Below are 17,887 nucleotides of genomic sequence, written 5' to 3'. Positions count from 1 at the left end.
TCTCTCTCTCTCTCTCTCTCTCTCTCTCTCTCTCTCTCTCTCTCACACACACACACACACACTGAGTTCATGTTAGAGTTGAGCAGAATGGAACTTGGCTCACTCTGAATGGCCTCCCCAAACTCTGAGCCAGATGTAATGGGAAGCAAGAAGCACAGAGCTCAAGACATTTGGATTCTGGTCACAGACGTGCCCTTGCTTGGATGAAAGACCTCCTATAACTTTTCCTATTTGAGTATCAAATTCTCTCTTGGAAAAATGTATGTGATAGATATGGGGGTAGCCTAGGGGGCTAAGAAGGGATTGGACTGCATGAAGAGATTCAAGTTTTATATCACTCATTCTATGAGTGATCCATAAACCAAAACAGAGGGAAGCAATCAAAGCCTTTGAGGCCCTTCTCTAGGACTTCCCATGAAAGGAAACAGAGAAGTATTTAAGCACCCACTATGTGCCAGGCTCTGTGCTAAACTCTCCATGGGACATAAGTGTTGGACTGGTATGGACAAAAGGAAAGGCAAAGACCACACCAATTCAACTATCAATAATATGGAAATAAGTCTTGATGGATGACACATGTTAAAACCACTGGAGGGGGCAGCTGGGTAGCTCAGTGGATTGGGAGCCAGGCCTAGAGACAGGAGGTCCTAGGTTCAAATCCGGCCTCAGACACCTCTCAGCTGTGTGACCTTGGGCAAGTCACTTGACCCCCATTGCCTACCCTTGCCAGTCTTCCACCTATAAGTCAATACACAGAAGTTAAGGGTTCAAAATTTAAAAAAAAAACAAACCACTGGAAATGCATGTCGGCTATGGGGGGGGGGTGAAGGGGGGTGAAGGGGAAAGTAAAAGCATGAATCATGTAACCATGGAAAATTTTTCTAAAAAATAAAATATTAAAAAAAAAAGGAAAGGCAAAGCAAAATAGGAAAAAAAACTCAACTGTCAAATCCTTTTCTACAGTGAGACTCAAAATGTCACTTTGAGACTCAGATTCTCACATAATTAAACTAATCTACAATATCTGCCCTGGGCTGGATTCCCACCAAGACATGCCTGGGACTCTAGGATTATGGGATTTAGAACCTGAGAAAAGGAGAGATTTCGAGGGACTGAATTAACCCGAAAAATGAAGTAACTTACGAGCATGAGGGACCTAAGGTTTCAGGAGGCATATCAGGTATATGATTCCAAATTAAGGGAACTGAGGATATGCAGAAAAACCCCCTAGAGTAGAAGAATGAGAACCCAGAACCCTGGGCAAGTCACTTGACCCCCATTGCCCACCCTTACCACTCTTCCACCTAGGAGCCAATACACAGAAGTTAAGGGTTTAAAAAAAAAAAACACATATTGTTGAGGTTATCAAATCCAAGCAGGAGGCCAGATGGTCTGTGCCTAGATACATGCTTTCATAGCATGATTTCAAGAAATAAAGAAATGAAAGTTCCCCACCTATAGAGGAAACAGAGCATCAATCTCTCCAGTACTGCCCACCACCCAAATAAAGGCCATCCATGGAAGGAGGAAATGTTAAACACTGAAGGAACTGAGACTCAATCCAGGCTCCCCTAACAAAGAGATCTTAACCAAAGTAGAAGCCAGGCCTCTACAAAGACACAGATATTTCAGTCTTTCATTTCAAAGAGGACCAGTGACATCTCAGGTGCTGTCTTAACTCAAGCATTAATTCTATTTAAATGAGGCAGAGTTGCACAAAAAATGTCAGTCAGCCTTAATCTCTTTTCCAGAGACTTCTCCAAAAGTCCAGTGGCAAGACAAAAATCAGGACAACTGGAGGTGACTCAGGATGAAGTAGATGACCCTGGCATCTTTTGATATGCCAAGCTCTGACCAAGCTCTAAGTACTCCATCAGAGCCTGCTTTGACCATCTTCATTGCCACTGGAATGAATTGTTCTCATCCACCCATTCTGCCAGAGGAAGTCCTAGATACTTGGGGTAGACACTCACCTAACTCACTGATGGGTTTGAGACCTGTTGGTTACCCTCAACTTAGTTTAGCCTGCCATGACCATTTTGGGGGGGTATGGCTGTTGTACATGCTACAGCTTCTTGATAAAGATAAAATACATACACACACACACACACACACACACACACACACACACACACACTCTACATACTCTGAAAAGAAACTGCCCCAGATAGAAGGACTCAGATAGAAAGATATCTATCACACCCAATGACTTCTAAAACACAAAGGAACTCCAGTCTTCCTCCCTCTGCCCTAATTCTCAAACTAATTTTTGTCCCTCCCCTCACCCAAACTATGGACAAAAAGGGCCAAAGAGGAGGGGATATTATGAGGGCAGAGAGATAGTCCTGCCCCACACTAGTTCCTTCACTCAGATCAAAGGACCCAGGAGCAGAGATAACCCCCTTCATTTGAGCCTGTTGCCCCATTCATAGACTACTGTCCTCCACATCACTCTCTGAGTACTAGGATGGGGTAGTAGGATGACCTTTAAAATTCTTAAAGAGGCAAGTAGGTAGCACAGTGGATAAAGTACAAGACCTGGAATTGGGAGGTCATGGATTCAAATTTGTCCTCAGACACTTCCTGGCTGTGTGGTCCTAGACAAGTCACTAAACCCAAATTGCCTAGACCTTGCCACTTTTCTATCAAAGAATCAATACAAAGATGAAAAGGAATAATTTTTTAAATAATAAGGTTTATAGAGTGCTTTAAGTTTTGCTGAGAGATTTACATGTTATTTCATTTGGTTTTCACATTATTATTCTCACTTCACAGATGAAGAAACTCATGGAATTTACATGACTTATCAAGGATCAAACACCTAGTTAAGGTCACAAGTGAAATACAAAACAAAATGTCTTTTGACTTCCAAGTCCCACTTTCTCAAATAGTCGACACTACCTCTGAAAAAATTATCCCAGCAGCCTCATTCTCAGGTCACTAGCCAGAGAGAGAACTCACCATAGGCTAAATTCCAGTGCCTTTCATTATCCTCTCCCTCTCTTGAGGCAAAAGGGTCAGTGCTTGCACCGATTGATTCAATGGTTCTTGCCTCCCCTCAGGTCCCATACGAATTTTTGTTTCTATTCCTCAACTTCATATACCTGAGCCTCTCTCATAGATGACTTCCCCATCTCCACTTCTACACTCAACTCCCTTGAGCCCTGGCTAAAGATTCCCAGGACCATACAGATATTAAAAGCAAATTTTGGGTGGCCCAGAGATGCATGTAAGAATCATCCCTGTAGCACCTCAGTGTGCTCCCTGATTCATGCAGTATATTCTCCAAACAATGCTACTCTTCATTTAAGTTACATTGTGTATCTGCATCTACTTAGAAGCCCCCAGAAGTATATGTACTTTTTTCTAATCAGATAGAATCTATTCAGAGCAAAGGTATTCAATGAAATTGCATAGCATGAAAAACAAGAATTTCTCCATAAAACCACACATACTCTCCAACAAATAAACACATCAGCAGTGAGAAGGCTAGATAAACACAAGAAACAGGAATGGAGTGGGCAGCTGGGTAGCTCAGTGGATTGAGAACCAGGCCTAGAGACGGGAGGTCCTAGGTTTAAATCTGTCCTCAGACACTTCCCAGCTGTGTGACCCTGGGCAAGTCACTTGACCCCCATTGCCTTCCCTTACCACTCTTCTGCCTTGGAGCCAATACACAGTATTGACTCCAAGATGGAAGGTAAGGGTTTAAAAAAAAAACAGGAATGGAAAGAGACATATAGGGAACATAGCTAAAAGACAATAAGTGGCCATACACATTTCTTTTACCACAGGCCCACTGAAGTCTTCTGCTGATGTCATCATATTGTCCTTCCTGAGCTTACTCCCCAGCTTCCTTGCAAGACCTGTAGTCTTGCTCTGCTAGGCATGGAATTTCTGCTGGGCATTTCTACCAACTGATCTCACAGTCATTACTGGTTGCTAAAAGGCAAAGCACCATGGAGACTCTTTTGGCCCAGCTGATTTCATCTAGTGTTTCTTAGCTGAGGTGCTCCTTCTTCCTTATAGGAAAAGGGAATTCCATTATTGATCCTTTCATTTAAAGTTCAAAGCCTTTGTTGTCATAGCTCATTTGGAAGAAGGCAAAAACTCCTTATAAGTCCCTTCACTGGTCTAAAGGAAAAGACATTGATGAACCCACTCTGCTTCCCTCTCTCACCCCAGGGGAAGAACTTAACTGTTTCTCAAAGCCAGATGTTTGTGTATAACTAAAATATAACTAGAGAAAACTAAGTAACCCAGTGGCTAGAAAGCTTGGCCTGGAGTTAATATAAGTTAAAGTCTGGATTCAAATACTCATTAGCTGTGTGACCCTCAGTCAGTCACTTACCTTTGTTTGCCTCAGTTTCCTCAACTAAAAAATGGAAATAATAATAGTACCACTCTCCTAGAGCTCTTTTGAGATTTTATATCTATATACATATATATATATATACACAATGCTTCTTTCCTAAGTAGAGGGGAAAGTAGAATTCAAGGTAAATAAACAGAAATTAAATTAAAACTAGTCTCTCTACCCCACCTATTTCTCAAAATAGTGATCCTACACTATGGTTCCCAGAAAGGAAGTAAATAAATGTGTATTAACTACTTACTATGTCCCAAGCCCAAATATAATCTCATTTGATCTTCACAAAAATCCTAGGATGTGGATACTATTATTATCCTCATTTTACAGTTGAGAAAACTGAGGCAAACAGAGGTTATCACTTGCCCAGCATAACAATAGTGTCTGAGGTTAGATTTAATTCAGTCTTCTTGTCTCTATGCCCAGCATTCTAGCTACTGCGCCATCTAGTTGCCCTCAATACCCTGAATCACTTGCTTGGGATATTATAAGAAAGGGACTAGAAAAGAGGTAAGATTTATGTAGGAGATAAATGTTGACATGATACCCACATACTTATATGCTTAGAAAGGGTAGACTGGACCAACCAAGCAAAAGCATTTTGAATAGAAGAGAGCCGATATCATAGAGAGCTTTAAGATTTGCAAAAACATTTCCCATATATTATCTCAAATGAGCCTGACAGCAACCCTGCTAATCAAGGCCCACAGATATTATCATGCCCATTTTACAGGTGAAGATTGTGAAGCCGAATGGTCACATTATTTGTGGTAGTGAAAGTCAGAGGTTTATAATTCAGGCTTTCTTGTTAAATCTACAGGATCATTTCATCAATAGGTATAAGAGCTGGATTTTATGATCTCATTTGTATTAGGGAACTTTTAAATGAGGAAATTCCCATTATTTATTCAAGTCAGCACTCTTGCTGAAACCCACATTCTTAGTCAAGGTTGGTCTTGAACATGGGTCTTCCTGTCTTCAGGGCCAATTGCTTAGATCTACAATTGCAAAAAATGACTAACATTTTGCCAATTTGACAATGAAATAATTGTCAACCAGAGTTCCAAGGAAACCACAATGTAACCCACCAAATCAATCAACATGAAGCTATTAAGCATCAGCTATGTGCCAAGCACTCTCCTAGGTGCTGGGGATACAGAAAAAAGGAGGGATTCAATCCTTACTCACAATGAGACTATACTCATAATCTATTCCTTTCAATGAGATAGGCAGCAGATACATCTACAAATATACACAGCATAAATAGAATAAATGCAAGGTAGCCAATGTACATAGTAATTGGGGGGGGGGGAGCACTAGTATTTGGGAGAATCAGGAAATGCTTTGGGTAGAAGATGGTGCCCCAAACTGGCATGCACTGCTATAATAGATGATGAGCTGTCCCTCACTTGATATAAAATCTTGGAAATCTTTGGGGTAGAGGGGACAATAGAAGAAGAGGTCCATATTGGAATACATGTTGGACTAGGTGACCTCTGAACTCCTGTCCACCATTTATTTTCAATGGGATTTTGTTTCTTCAAATTATATAGGCTCCTGAAAGTATAACTAATGCCACAAGTAACTGATATCTACTCATGCTTCCTTCTATCTTTTTCTCCTAGGATGGATTTAAGCAGTCTCTTGTGCCATTTATTCAGTTTTCTTATCTCCATTCTTCTCCTTGAGATACCCACATTGGCTTCAGGTAGGAATGTTTGTTTCTCCATGTCTCATAGGGGGATTCCATGGATTGAGGTGTGAAGTTGAAGAGATTCCATTCCCAGCTGCATCATTTTCCTCTAAGCCTTTTCCTCATGGCCTCATCTCTTATATCACTTCCTGGCATTTTCTCTAGTTTCCCTTTCTCTCCCTTCTGGGGATTTCTCATTATCTTCAGCATTTTTACCTCGCTTCCCTTCTATCCTTCCATTAGATCTCTTTCATTCTCTCTCCATCTTCTCATTCATTTTTCCCATTTTCCATCACACTTGAGATCACCATCTTTCTTTCCTTTCTGTGCCCTCTTGCTTCTGCAATGTTCTTCTCTGAGCACTGGTATATTCTTTCAAACTTATTGAACAGGGAAGTTCTCAGTGATTGGACCTACAGGACCCATCCAGGTCTCAGTGGGGGAAGTTGCAGAGTTACCATGTCACCTCTCTCCAACACAAAGTGCAGAGCACATGGAGGTGGTCTGGTTCCAATCCACTCGCCTGGTACATCTTTATCGAGATGGAGAAGATCAACTTAGAGACCAGGACCAGGATTACAAAGAGAGGACAGAACTAGTGAAAGATTCTCTCGCTAGTGGGAATATCACTCTGAGGATACGGGATGCAAGACTCTTGGATGAAGGAAATTACAAATGTCACTTTGAAGATGGTTTTCATCTAGAGGAAGCTGATATGATACTAAGAGTCTCAGGTGAGCATCTGAAGCCTGAACTAGGATGATGAAGTACAACATGCTTTCTTCCCAACTGGTGATTACTGTCCTGCCAAAGAGATAATACATTTGAGAATTAATTTGCTAAGGGATAGATGATGTAACAAAATCAAATCTACAAGTCAATAAAATTTTATTAAGTCTTTGCTATGTGCCAAGCCCTATGCTAAACACTGGGATTACAAAAAAAAAGGAGCAAAAAAAAAGTCTCTCCTCAAGGAGCTTAAACTCTAATGAAAGAAGACAACATATAAAGGAAAGTGTATGTGGAAGAGAGGGAGTGAAGACACCCACATGAAGCCATGGTAGAAATAGAAGTCATTGTTAAGGGCCTGTGACCACAGAAGTTATGAAGAGAAATTTCATATAGATTCCAGAGGGTAGGTTCCTTGGGAAAAAGAATATGAATCAAGAAAGTGAAAGGAATTAGAAGATGAGCAGATGGAGGAGAAAAGGAAGGGTTGTAGAAAGTTAAACATCACTTTCCAATTGCCCTCTTACTTCTCTTTCCCTGTAATAAATAACAGAGCCAGTAATTAATGTTATGATAGAAAGGGAGAGAGAGAAAGTCTATATGGTGAGACTCTCTTCTAGCTTTCCCCTCCTGCCGAATATACATTGGGAGTCTTTAAGGGGGTGTTACCTGAAATTGGGTGACCTGAATGGTCAGGCCACCCCACAAGAGTTGGGGGCAAGGCTTCCCTATAAGATGAGGTATAGGGCACCCCAATCCAATTCTGAATGAGGGCGAGGTTCACTCAAGTCTCCCCCAAGTCAGTCAACTTCACAGCGGGTAGTCTGGCTCCAAGATGGAGGCAGCCAGACTAAGCTGTGGTTCCCCTCCCCCCTTGTTGTCTCTCAGACACTCCAGAACGCTATCTGACTAATGAATGGTTTTTATTATTTGCAATTCAGGGGTTGGGGTAAGGGGTGAAGGGCAGAGGGATTTTGGGGTGCCCTCTTCTCTATTTTTATGGGGTCCATCACTTGGGTGGGAACCTTTGGGGTTCCCACTCCCAAGATTCTTCCCTCGCCCCTTCTCCTTCTGTTCCTATTTCTATCCTTTTTATAATTGTAAGTTAGACCAGAAAGGGTCTCTCAGCAAGGTTGGGTAATGGGGAAAGGAAACTAAGAGATCGCTCCCAAAATGGAGTCCAAAAATTTAGCTAACTCGATGGTTGAAGTCTTGCTAGGTGAGATGAGATGGAATCTTTGATCAGGGAATCAGGGTTTCAATGTCCAAAGAAAGATCCTCAGCAAGCCCTCAGGACTGGATCTGAGCTGGGATGTCCTCCTCCTCTCTCTCCCTCCTCCTGAGAACTTCTGCCTGCAGAACTCCTTTCTCCTTCCTCCTCCAGAGAATTATCCAGAAATCCCTTTGGTCTCAACTGTCACCAACTGTCAGCCACTCCTTCTCTGGCTCCTTTTGTCCCATCCCCCTTGCACAAATCCCATCCTTACATCCCCAAGTCACAGAAGGCCAGTATATACAGTGTATTTCATAGCTAGCAGCACATAACGGTCATAGAAACCAAGTACTCCTTATACTAATCTGAATAGGGAACATGATAAACTTTAAAGTATTTTTAAAATATAGACTGAACATGGAAATGCTGATGCTGGGGTATTGGTAGCATAGAATACCCCCAAAACAAAGGCTGAGAAAATATAAGGGCAAATGAATGGAATTAAGACAGTTTGTAGGCTGAGAATACTTTTTCACATAATAAGTATGTAAGATATATTGCATATATCATTTCATAGTTAATCATTGGAAGGGGGATATTGAATGCACTGAAGTTATTTTCTGGTATTAATTTATTATTAATTTTTTACTAACTAAAGTGTTTTCAAAGAAAACAGTTTGGGAAATAGCCATGAGTATAATATCTCCAAATTTAATTTAAAAAATTTGACAAGTTTTCTCATGATCTCCCCAGGAACAAGCTAAAGAAATTTAGACTGAATGATAGATAGGTCAGCTCCTTTTTGAGACAGATTCAGGGGACCTTGGCATTTGGCCTTAAAGATTTCACATTTTCACAAAGAAGGTTTGTTCACCTTCTTTGATACCTAAATCACAATTCAAAGCACCAAGTCTTCTGGACCTAAATGGCCCCTAATCCTTGGCATCCTGGATTTGCAGGTCAATCTCAACGTATCCCTTCTTTGGCCACTGCTGCCAAAACTCCTAAATGTCTTCTATACTATCCTTCTTTCCTTCCTATTTATTCTCTGTTCACCGTTCAGATTACTGAGTGAATCTTCTAGTATTTATTGAGAAGGGGAAGGTAAAGGTCCATAAGAAGTCCATTGAAAAGAAACTGATGCAATCTCTGATGGGATGTTCCTTGACTTCCTAGATATTCTAGCTAGACTAATCCAGTTCTAGCTAGGCTCATCCTACTGCAAACCTGTTCTTCCTTCCTGCTTCACTAGATCTAAATATTTCTCCTTAAACAAACCCGACCTCATCAGCAGTTTCTCTAAGTCAAGAAAAGCATGTGCCTTCTTAAAGAAAAGTAGTGACAAATGTGGGATAGTGAAAACTTCAGGATCCCTCATCTCTAGTTCTGCATCAGAGGAGATTGAGGGCATGAAATTGCCCTTACTAACATGTTTGGGTGGGTGGGGGTTGTATTTTAGGTGAAGAAGCTAAACCAATGTTGGTTTCCTGGATGATCACCTTCATTGTATACATCACTGTCTTCTGGGTGCTGACTTTAAGCTTTTTCATATGGTTCATCCTGCGATACCAAGGTAATTATGAAGAAAAACTGGGGCAAAGACATCCAATCTGACCCAGAAGATTGTTCTGGGCAGAGGACACAAGACTTTTAGAACCTACAGAATTCTTGGGGCCTGACTTTTGCTAGGTTCTGGTCACTTACTCTGGTGTACCTGGGGCCAAAACCCTAAAAAAGGGTAATTCTTCTCAAAATTCCACCCTTGTACCCCTGTATAAACGTTTCCTGTATAAACATATCTGGTCAGCTAGAGACCTCTAAGAGAAGGAGGCATGCTTATCCATTCCAGGGTCTTTTTACCAACTATCTACTCTGCAAAACCATTGCCTACTCTGGGCAAAACTTTTGCTAGACTCTGATAGAAATATTAAGAGTTTCTTCCTTCCCTTGCCTCATCCTAATCCCCCACCCTTGGGAAAGAAGCAGAAGTTTGAAAATAAATTATCTTTGGCTCCTCAATCCAATTCAATTGATTTCAATTCACTAATCATTTATTAGAAACCTATTTTATAGTGTTCTACTACAAGCTGAGGAAGAAACAAGGGTTAGATAAAACACAATCCCTGTCCTCATGGAGCTCACAGTACAATAGGGATGTAAGGCATGTAAATAGACATGACATAATCTCTGTCCTCATGGAGCTCACAGTTCAAAAGAGAAATAGATAACTATGAAATAAATGAGTGTTACCATTGTGGCACCCACTCTCACATTCAGGGCCCCTGGTAAAACTATACCTAGCTAAAGTTTTCTGGGTTAACACTCGTTCAAAACAATAATAATTAATAAACCTCTACCAATGTGCTTTTTGTCCAGTCAATCAGAGGACATAATTCAAGATTTCCCATAGAGCATTCCCCCATAAACAAAGAACATATCTTCCCACAAATATATACGTCATCAGTGAAGGGAACAAACACACACATGAGGGACTCGTATATGGAGAATACATGTACAGTTGAGAAGATTCCCACTTCAACACTGCAGATCCTCTAATGTCTCATTGCACTGCTCTCATCAGGCTTATTCCTCAGTGGGAGAGTTGCTGCACTGGGCTAACTGGGTCTGCTGCTCACTTACTCCAACATCATTGCAAGCCTCTGGTCTCTGCTCTTTTGGGCTCTGCTGGTCTAGCCATGTAGTGTCCCCTGGTCTGCTGTCTCTGTGACTCTTTCTTCTGTCCATTACTGCCTGTTCCTCTATTCTGGGCTACTAAGGACCAGCCAAGTTCTGAAATTTCAGTCTTCTAAGGCCATAGTAGCTAGAACCTCTTCCTGATGAGAACTTTTAGCTCTTTAGTCAGAGTCACTATGCCCAAACCTATTGAAAACTAGGTAGTCTTCCCAGCTATAATAAGGTCTTTCCTTTTCCAACCCTGTCTGCACAGAGAGCAAAGCCTTCTATCAGAAAGAGCTATCTAACTGAAGGTTCTGAAAGACATACATTCCCAAGATCATCTGTGGTTTAACTGCCAAGGAGTCTGAACTAGCACAGTAGGTAACCTAAGAAGGCCAAGTCAGTATCCCATCTTGCCTAACACCTGCCTATATTATTCACATTTGACAGCAGCAAAATCTGGGTATTTTGGTACTTACAGCTAAGTGCTGGGGATACAAGAAAAAGAAAGACAATCCCTGTCCTTGAGGAGCTTACAATTTAATGGAAGAAGACAATCCACAAAAGGAAGATGGAAGGCACTGGAGGATACCCAGCTATTATTCTAAGTTCATCATTATTCAATCATGTCAGACTCTTAGTGACCCCATTTAGGATTTTCTTATCAGAGATACCAAAGTAGTCTGCCATTTCCTTCTCCAGCTCATTTTATAGATGAGGAAACTAAGACAAACAGGGTTAAGTGACTTGCCCAGGGTCACCCAGCTAATGAGTGTCTGAAACCAGATTTGAACAAAGCATGATGAATCTTCCTGGCTCTATCGACTACACCACCTAGTTTCCTTTGGGGTATACTGAGTGTTCAGGGAAGACTAATACCTCTGATGTGAGGGCTTGCCAAGCCCTTTTCAGGGCTGCTTTTCTCCTTCAGTATCCACCTGCTACCCAGCTCTCACCTGTGATGGATCCCAATTAATACAAATAATGCATCCTTTGATGTGGTCCTATGTATTTAAATTTGTTAGGGAGTTTTTTGTTATTGTTCTGTGAAATATGGTCATTGGTTACAGCCCAGTGGAAATGGGCATTATAGATTTGAATCATGCTGCCACTTCAGGGGATTCATTATTTCTACTAATCTGGAACCAGCTATATACCACTCTTGCTTTTATTCTTGTGGTGCCTATTCCAAAAGCAGAAGGAAACAATTGTGGCCTGGTACAAACCCCACTGATTTCAAAATGACAATCAGAGAAAACAAGGGAGAAATGCCAACAAGTTGGGAGGAGTGTCCTGACCTAAATTCAATGGCAATTGAGAATTCACAACAACACCACTGGTCTAGTCCACCTCTACCTCTCCATCTGCTCTCTGGTTCACTTTTTATTTGCCTAATGCCTGTCTCCATCCCATGGTCTCTGCCTCAGTCACTACAGCATTCTAAGATCTCTCCCAGCCATCTTAACTATTCAGAAACTCTGTGGTGGTGGCAGAAACCCCTTCTGTTCCCATCCACTTGGAAAAAATAGATTGCAATGGTAAGCCAGTCTTAGTCAATCTCGGATCTTCCCTTATACTCTACTGCTAGAGTTCTAGAGTCTTTTCTTCTTGGAATCCTCTTGTCCCTTATTTATTTAGTAAATAGGTTGTGTTGCACACAGGCACATAAGGTGAATCTTTAAGGATCAGACTTAGTGGAGATTTCCCTACACATCAGGAAGCTATGAGGTTTATTTCTATTTCAGTATCAGCTTTTTTTCATCCAGGAATGTCCTGGTATTTACTGAAGGTTGTGAGAAGGGTCATGGTTTTGTCCTCAAACTGGGGTATTCTTTCAGAAAATCTTACCCAGACCAGTCCCTGGCTGTGGAAAATAAATGGCATCCTGGTTGTGACTTGGTCATATGAAATTGGAATTGCCATGTATTTCCTGTGGATTCTACTGCGATGCCAAGGTAAGAAAGGATGGGTTCAGAGATGGGTTTAAGTTATAGAATGGAACTAAATGTCAGTCCTCTACCTACTAACCCAAGTTTCCCTGCAGCCCTAACTTCTAAGTACTGCTCCAAGCCTCCATTGTGGTCCCACCATTTGTCTGAAGTCTTCCCTAGAGAAAGGATCAAGGGTGCTGAGCAAGGATAGATTCTTAGAGAATACAGAGAATCAGGCAGTTTCAGAGCTCTAGAAGGAGGCTGGCAGGGAGTCTAGGGAACCTCAGGTTACTGGTGGGAGGGAGGCAGAAACCTATAGCCCCAGCCCATATGGATTTAGGGCTGATGGACAGGGAAAGCCAAAGGCTAGCATATGATCTACCTGTAGCTGATGGGTCCCAATTACTGTGCAGGGTTTTCTCACACGGAAGAATCTGACAAGCTGGATTGGATGGACTGGGTGGCCTTTCTGATCTCACTTTTTCTGCCATGGAGAATGGCTGTGACTCTTCTTACCCTGTTCAAAGGACGGTGCTGCTGTCAAATCAAAGGTAATTCCAAATATTTATAGCAATGCATACAGGGACTGACCTGCCTTTGTCCAAGCAGGAACTGTAGAAGGACTAGAGTCTTTTTAGTTCAGGGAAGAGTGGGCTGAGGTGGGGAAGGAAGGAAGGTAATTAGAACTGGGTTGAACAATATTTATACTTGGGGCAAGTAGTGAGGTTGTCTTCTGTCTTTGTGGGTTGGGAGAAGAGGAAATTAAGGCTCTTCTGAGGGCAGGATACAAAAAAGAAACAAAATCCACCCATTTGCTAGGAACAATCCTAGGTTTCCACCCAGCTAAATCTATGAAGAAAGATGAGTTCCACAGTAGGATGGGGAAAGCAAGTCCCCCAGGAGTATGGTGCCAATGCAGATAAATTTTCCACTTGAGAACAAAGGAACATTAGCTCTAATTATACTGATGTGAGAGAAACACATCCAAGTTTGTAGCAGGGTTTCACCCCAAGAATGGGAGACTCAAACTCCATTCAATCCAGAAGCAAAGAATTTTATTTGAAGAAGAAATAGTTTTTGGTGGTATAATACTAGTGGAATAGTCTGGGGTATAATCAGGTAGCCTTAGGGCTGATGGAAAAGTCCAGGGATTAGTTGAGTAGCCTCTTTGGAACTGATAGTATGGAGTAGCAGCTCTGTTGTAGAGTGGATGCTTCCACTGTAGAGTGGTAGCTTCCACCATGGAGTGGCAGCTTCCACACCCTGTGGATCAAAATTGGCATATTTATTGGGATCTGGTAGCTTAGCATCTCCCCTTCCAAACTCAGGTAGAGGTATGTTTGGGAGTTTGTTGCTTTAGGGAACAAGGCATATGTGCATGTTCCATGTTCCTCCATTGTCCACCTTGTGATCATTTGTCAATGTGGGAGAGGTCTTGCTGCCCTTCTAGAGTGGGAACATGGGAGTGGGGAGGAATGCAGTACATTGGAGGACTACTATAGGTAATTATTTCTAAGAACACAAAGCTAAAGCCTAGTAAAGAATATTATAGATCTAGTAAACAGAGTGGATAATTGAACAATCTACAATTCATTCATTCCTGAGCTCAGTCACCATTCTTGTCTCAAGAAACTTTATCTCCCCAGGTTGCTGTGAACTATCTGAGAGAAACCCCAGGACTAGTCCAAATACTAAGGGACCACATGGGCAACCTTGGAAGATGGTCTCTGACCCCGAAGAGACTGAAAAGTCCCTTCCCATGTGCTCTCTTGATACCATGGCAGGCAGTCAACAAAACAACTCTGAGATACTACCTACACCCACCAGCCTGACTAACATGACAGAAAAGGAAAATGAAAAATGCAAGAGGGGATGTGGAAAAATAGGGATATTAAGGCCCTCTTGTGGAGCTGTGAACTGGTCTAATCATTCTGGAGAACAATTTGGAACTATACCCAAGAAATATAAAACTTGGCATATCCTTTGACCCAGAAATACAGCTACCAGGTTGGTGTCCCAAAATGATCAAAGAAAAAGAAAAAGGATATACACATACAAAAGCTCTTTTAGTGGTGGCAAAAAATTGGAAATTGTAGGGAAGCCCATCAACTAGGGGAATGACTGAACAAGTTGGGGTACATGATTGTGATGGAATATTATTGTGATATAAGAAATGATAAGCAGGATGCTTTCAGAAAAACTTGGAAAGACTTATATGAACTAATAAAAAGTGAAAAAAAGCAGAACTAGGAGAATGTTGTACACCATAACATCAATATTGTAATGATCCACTTAGTCTGATCAAAATGGTGATCCAAGGGCTCAGCATCAAAAGTGCTATCTACATCTAGAGAGAGAACTTATGAACTGTGTGCATATTGAAGTATACTTTGTTCTTTTACTTTTTTGCCTTTCTTTTTCAACAAGGTTAATATAGGAATGTTTTGCATGACTTTATATGTATAATTGAAATCATTGCTTGCTTTCTTAATGGTAGGAGGAGAAGTTGAAGGGAGTGAAGGAGAGAATTTGAAACTAAAATTTTTTTTCAAATGAATGCTTATATATATACAATTTAATGTGGGGAAAGGGGTAAAGGCAATTACTTGATAGCATCTCAACATGGTTTCCCCAACTACCTAGATTAGGGGTCAGACTTTTCAGGGGACATCCTGGAACCCTAAGTTTGTCATATATGACATAGACAAGGAGACTCACCCCTCAATTGATAACCTTTCCTCTTCTCATACAAAGGGTCCCAAAAACAATAGAGAATGAGCTGTGAGATTTGGACAGAATTACCTCCTCTAATAGTCCCTAGGATTTTCCAATACTGTCTCCATGAGGAAGAAGTGAGGATTACAGATTTAGAGGTTTTAGAGATTTTGGAGGCTATCTAGTCCAATGTATTTATTTTCCAGATTAAAAAAAAAAAATGAGGCTTAGAAAGGTTAAGTTACTTGTCTAAGATCACATAGGTGACAAACTGACAAAGGCAAGATTTGAATCCAAGTCTTCGGACCCCTAAGGCTTCTTACTACCATACAACATTGCCTCTCTGCCCTATATAACTACAGGAGGCTAAATGTCTTCACTGTACCACATGTTCAATAGATGACCTCTTTTTTATTTTTGAGAGGAAAAGAGTGTTTTCATTTGTAATTACTTTCAGTCAAAGATACTTCTTCTTTCTCCCTTCACTACATGCAGACTTCTCCATATACAACAGATGGCCTCTTAGAGATAATCTAGGCTCTGTTCAAAGCTATTTCACTTTTAGATCTAAGTGAGATTATTTGACACCAAGAAACTTGAGTTCAAGTCATAGTTCTGCTAGCTGTGTGACTTTGATTAAGTCAGTTACCATTTCATGGTCTCAGTTGTCCCCATCTGTTAAATGAGTGGCTTATCTCAGATCATCTCTGAAATCCTTTCTGGTTCTTAAATCCTATGACCTATGGCCCTATTGACCACCCTCTCCGGCTACTATGAGGCACTGTTTCATCCTGTGAGCTAAAACAATGCCACTGCTACTGTGAAGAGACTAGTCTATAACCTAATGAAGAGAGATAAGAAAATGGGCCACATTTTATATGGAAGATATACACATGAATGACTATCCAAGTCAAATAGCGGGTTACCCAGACATTTGCACCATTCACACAATACAATTAAAATACAAAGCTCCTAAGTGTCCATTTGGTTGACCAGAATTGAACTCTCTGGAGAATGAAGAAAAGAGCTAGAAAAATCCCCTTTCATCCCTCCCTGCTCTCACCATTGACAGCAGAGAGGAAAGAAGATGCAAATCAGCCTGCTGCCTTCCTAGATTGGAAATGAAAATGATGAGAACAGTCCTGAAGGAAGAACTATGGATGGCAAGAAAAAAATGAAATTATATCCACTCAGCAGCTTTTCATGGGACCCATAGAGCAAAATCCACCCAATGAGGTGTCTGATGAACTACTGCACTTAAAATGGCAATGTTCACCCCAGACCTAAGAACCAGGGGCCTCACAGCCTTTTCTCCAGATTCCAAATCTGCTCTTTATATACATTTTGGTCTGAAAGAACCCTCAGAGGAAGCTGAGGGTATCAGGAGCATGTGCAATGTTCTTTTTTTTTTTTAATATAATTTTATTTTAAAAATAGTTTTCCATGGTTTCATGATTCATGCTCTCTCCCTCCCTTCTTCCTTCCCTTTTCCCAGAGCTGACAAACAATTCCACTGGGTTGTACATGTAATACTGATGTATAATGTTCTTGATGGTATTTATTCCCCTGGCCCCTCTGAGAGACTCTTGTACCACTCTTATGGGGAAAAACAGGGGAGATAAATATTATATGTAGGGTTCAGAAGGGTGAGAAGGAGACAGGAATGGACAATAGGTGGGGACTTAACAAGTTAGGGAAACTGGGTTTAACTGTTTGAGGAAATGACTGTTAATAGAAGTGACAGTTAAGCCTAACTGTCACCCTGCTCCATCTAGACAAGGGATAAACACAGAGTATAATAAATGCACACACTATGAGAACTTCAAGGTACAAAGAAAACACACAAGGAAACAGTTTAATTGTTTATTGAGAGGATAGGAGAGGGAGTAAGGTGAAACTATGTCTAACTGCCCAGGACTGGTGTCAAAAAAGGGTCAGTTCCTTAGCCAGCCTAGCTTCTGCCAGGTTGACAGCTTGGCTAAGGACCTGAGGAAGAGGGCTTGGGTTTGGGGTCTCACAACTGATCCAGAGATGTCTTCAGGATACCAGGAAACAACTCCTCCACAGCTGATGATCCAAAAGTAACCAGGTAAGGAGAGATGCTTGCAAACTGTCCACCAGCACACAGGCCTCTTCCCTACTCAGAGTTGACTTGCAGGATGATGTCTTCAGCCTTTGCAACTTTCATCAATCTCCCAGATCCCAGGTCAAATAGGGACTGCTGATTGCACTTCTGCTCTGAACCCCTCACAAAACAGCAATGTCTGTTGCTTAGCTCTCTCCTCCCTACCCCCTGCATTCTATTAAGAATGTCCATGACTTCCAGCCAAGGCTTTCTCTAATATACTTGCAAAAATCTGCCTTTATACTTTTAAAACCTATACCCATTACACCACCCACTTCTCTGTGATCTGCCCTTTGTAAAGGCATGGCTGTCATCTACCCTGAAATAGCAGCTGGTCTCCAGAAATCAACCAATAGAGTAAATCAACCTACTGGCTTTTCCCAGTGAAAAATAGTTGAGCGGGGCAGGGTGGGGTGGGGCTGGGGAAGAATAGTAA

This window comes from Gracilinanus agilis, chromosome 1, assembly GCF_016433145.1.
Source record: "Gracilinanus agilis isolate LMUSP501 chromosome 1, AgileGrace, whole genome shotgun sequence".
Taxonomy (NCBI): domain Eukaryota; kingdom Metazoa; phylum Chordata; class Mammalia; order Didelphimorphia; family Didelphidae; genus Gracilinanus; species Gracilinanus agilis.
Note: the sequence above shows the minus strand (reverse complement) of the source record.